The sequence below is a fragment of the Priapulus caudatus genome, unplaced genomic scaffold, assembly GCF_000485595.1.
Source record: "Priapulus caudatus unplaced genomic scaffold, Priapulus_caudatus-5.0.1 Scaffold400, whole genome shotgun sequence".
In the NCBI taxonomy this organism is placed as follows: Eukaryota; Metazoa; Priapulida; class Priapulimorpha; order Priapulimorphida; family Priapulidae; genus Priapulus; species Priapulus caudatus.
The window spans coordinates 121,780-126,171 of NW_014577461.1; the positions used below are offsets into that span (position 1 = coordinate 121,780).

General features: G+C 46.9%; 1 protein-coding gene across 1 annotated transcript in view; it reads right to left on the minus strand.

The window, feature by feature from the left end:
- Positions 1–644: 644 nt before the first annotated feature.
- The window catches only part of LOC106809961 (sulfate anion transporter 1-like), a 45,479-nt gene continuing 41,731 nt past the window's right edge, over positions 645–4,392 (minus strand). Inside the window, exon 10 of the mRNA XM_014813202.1 lies at positions 645–1,512. The gene's annotated coding sequence lies outside the window, so the exon portion shown is untranslated. The remainder of the gene's footprint in view (positions 1,513–4,392) is intronic.

A 4,392-nucleotide genomic window follows, 5' to 3' on the forward strand; every position in this document is an offset into this window, starting at 1 on the left:
AATCCGTACGTCGAGCCGTTTAGATTTGTGCCGCAATTCTGCATTTCCTCCCTATACCTTAAGTTAAGGAGGGAATGTTCCCCCTTCTTTTACACCTCTTGACCTTTGACCTTTGACCCCCAGCTTCGACATCCCAACTCGTTTTCGGATTACCCACCCTACGTCCCGACTTTCGAATCCGTACGTCGAGCCGTTTAGATTTGTGCCGCAATTCTGCATTTCCTCCCTATACCTTAAGTTAAGGAGGGAATGTTCCCCCTTCTTTTACACCTCTTGACCTTTGACCTTTGACCCCCCAGCTTCGACATCCCAACTCGTTTTCGGATTACCCACCCCACGTCCCGACTTTCGAATCCGTACGTCGAGCCGTTTAGATTTGTGCCCAACTGTTGACGGACGCACGGACGCACGGACGCACACACGGACAATCATGCGATTCTACAAGCTGCATCCGACTTCGTCAGATGAGCTAAAAAAGCAGATTTAAACCAACAAACTGCAGTCATGCAGTGCACACAGGCGCGCGCGCACACTCCCGCATGCACACGGACGCACGCACATACGCATGCACGCACGCATGCACTCATGCACACACACGCGTAGACGCAGGCAAGCAAATATAAAAAAAATACTAGCAACAAAACTTGCGAGTAAATAACAATCACATCATCCTTTCTCATCTAAATGGCAAGTTCAAAATATGTGTAATGAAAGACATGCTCAGACCCTCCTTACGCTCTCAACAAAACTGATCAGCTAGTACTATATAATTACTAAGTACATTTTGACACGTCTAATCACTGATCAACTACTGAGCGTTTACACATTACAACTACATCACAAAATCGCACAGCAAAAACCTACTTCAGGCTTACGAAGCCTCTACATTTCCCCGAGCTCATACCTACTCACACCTTCGACACTTGGCTAAGAGGCGATGCTATCAACATATTTACACATCTTCCAAATCACTGCAAAGGCTAGTGTTAATTGCGTGTGCGTGCGTGCGTGCGTGGTAACCCAACTTAAACGACAGGTTAAATATGTTCACCTGTAGAGTGACCTCATCGTTCTAGACCACCATCACGTATAACCTAAGGCACACGCAACAACATCTAGTGGCCGACTCACCACATCATAAATATAAAATCTAGCTGCCCAGCTGCCGACGCCATCGTTACTGGATGGACAATGACTCATTGGCAGTTAACCCCCCCCCCCCCCACGACGTATATTTGTGCGTGTCACGACGTGAAAGCGACGCGGGTACGGTGACCGTGGTGGACGGCAGTGTAGAACGGCGGGGAAGCTCACTGCTGCTCCCGTGCCGCCACCCCCACCGTCAATCAGAAGGCACGACAGTGCCACCTATAAGTAGTCTGCGACGAAGAAGTGGGGCACTGGCGCCACCTACAGATAGTTAACAACATACGACTGTTTGCAATTGCGCGGTAGCGCCACCTATGAGTAGTTAACAACATACGACTGGTTGCAGTTGCACAGCAGCGCCACCTATAAGTAATCAACAACATACGACTGGATCTGGGAGGAGTAGCTGACTCTATCTACAGAGACCTGCGTCCCTGCAGGCTGCAGAGTATTATCGTAATCTGGGAGGAGTAGCTGACTCTATCTAGAGAGACCTGCGTCCCTGCAGGCTGCAGAGTATTATCGTAATCTGGCGGATGAGATGGAAATAGGTGAGTGCATGTGAGTGGAAATAATCTGGGCGTGGCCTGCCTCTACGCATGCGTAGATCCCGACAGCAATCACCCTAATAATTATCAATAAGACTGCAAAGCTCTTTCTTGTGTAAATAGTGCATGTTATATATGTGCGTGTATGTACCGCTATCCTATTTATATTACGTGACTTTATCCTATTTATATGATGTGTCTATTATTATATTATATTATATATATATATCTGATGTAATACGCGCACAAAACGGTGACGAATTCGGTTGAATTGAAACAAAATCTACCTATATATTATTGATCTTCTGCGCCAAGACCGACAGAATTATGATAGGCAATCTTTGTAGAAAGGAATATTATGAGATTATGACAACTTTTACTGTGTGAGGTAAATGTCAAAGCGCCCAGAAAACTATATTGCTGTACACAGAAAGGTTTTTGTAACAGACATACGTTTATTCATACTTGCACATGGGAGATCACTATTTACAATTACTAGTTGTTACAAATATATAATTCTTCATCAAAAATGTTAATCTACACGATTTATTCAGCCACCTGACTATTTAACTCTCATCGTAGAGATTACTCACGAAATATCTGAACAAAGTAAATTAACACACATAACTTAATTATTTAGCACCGACTATTAAATTGTGCAAGTGGAGTGGGAAACAATACCATATCTTCCGTGGAAAGCAATATAACACGATGTGCAAGAAATACAAAACAAGAGCTGCAGAGCGTCTGGGCTCATCTGAGATCTGTTGCTACAGTTATAAACGTAACATTTAAGTCGTGCGTAGTGACACCTTTGTTAGGCGCAGATATGCAGATACGCGTACACATCATTTCAGCAACCTTCTGCATTCTGCATACCTCCCAAATCCCATTAGTTGATAGAAATCACGTGCCTGAAACTCCTGTTTTATGGTGCATTGTGACCCTAACCCTAACCCTATTAAAAAAAAAAAATTAATTGTTGTAAAAATTACTTGTTGTTAAGAAATTGTTGTAAAAATTTGTTGTTGTTATGAAATTGTTGTAAATAAATCATGTAAATATTTCCCTTAATTGGAAAGAAATAGTTAAATGGATAAAGATAGAAAAATACAGAAAACAGGTAAATAATGAAAAATCTGATGGGATTCGATCGAACGACCTTTGAGCTATAATCCTGTGCTGTAGGCATTTGGCTATCAAGGCATATTGGGTTTCCAGATTATGGATGTGCCATAAATATATGAGAACACTGTGACATCATTGAGGCAGTTCAGGAATCCATGTTCTGATATATATATAGCCTATATACGATTATAGCTTCGTATAAATAAATAAATAAATATATATAATATATATATATATAATATATATTTCAGGGCGTAGATGACGAGAATATCACCGAACGTTACTTTGCCGTCCGGCTTGGCAGACGAGACAGATCATCGGTCGTGACGTCCCGTCACTGGGGACGCGTGACCCGCCTGATATTCCGATGAACGCCGTTGTAGTATGTCGAGTGGTCCAAGAGGAATTTATAGGACGATGAGACGGCCCATGGACCGGAAGACGGAAGCTACCGTGACGGAGCAGGGGAGAGAGGAGGGCAGAGGGAGGAGAGAAGTATGGGGCGTGCGTCTGTGATGGAATAGACGGAAGAGGCAAAGCTGCCGTGACGGGAAGGGGAGTGAGAGCAGGAGGAGGGAGCAGTATGGGTTGTGATGGATGGACCGCGACAGAGGAAGCTGCCGTGATGGAGATAGAAGAGAGAAGAGGGAGGGAGGAGTATGGGTGTGATGGATGGACGGAAGAGGAAGCTGCCGTGACGGAGAGGCGGAGACGGAGGAGGGAGGGAGTCGAGTATGGGGGTGCCTGTGAAGGATGGACGGAAGAGAAAAAGCTGCCGTTTGATGGAGAGGGGAGAGAGGGAGGGAGGCGGAGGGAGTATGGGGTTTGTATGGCATGGACGGGAAGGAGGCAAGCTGCCTGTGACGCTGAGGACGGGGAAATAGAGGACAGGAGTGAGGAGTATGGTGTGATGGATGGACTGGAGAGGAAAGCTTGCCGTGACGAGAGCCGGGAAAGAGGAGGAGGGAGGCAGTCATGGGCTTGTGATGGATGGACGAAAGAGGAAGCCTGCCCGTGACGGGGAGGGGAGAGAGGAGGTGAGGAGGAGTATGGGCTGTGCAATGCATGCCGACGGACAGGAAAAAGCTGCCGTGATGGAGCAGGGTGCGAGGAGGGAGCGGAGTGAGCAGTATTGGGTGTGAATGGAATGGACGGAAGAGAAGCTGCCGTGGACGGCAGAGGGGAAAAGAGGAGAGGAAGGAGGGAGGAGTATGGGTTTGGATGATGGGGACGGAAGAGGAAGCTTGCCGTGACGGTGAGGGAGAGAGGAGGGAGGAGAGGAGTATGGGGTGTGATGGCATGGACGGCTATAGAGGAAGCTGCCGTGACGCGGCGAGGGAGCGGAGGAGGGAGGGCAGGAGTATTCGGGTTGTGAGATGGATGGAGTGGAAGCTGACGTGGTAGGCTCGGTTTTTAAAGAGAGGCATGGGTGGGGGGGGGGGGCGATTAATTGACAGGACGGCTTTTTGTGCGGGATGGTGAGGAAATGAGAGAGGGCCGGGGTATCGAGACCATGCGTAGTAATCTATGCGTTGGGAAGGCAAAGGACAAAGGACATAAAAAGATG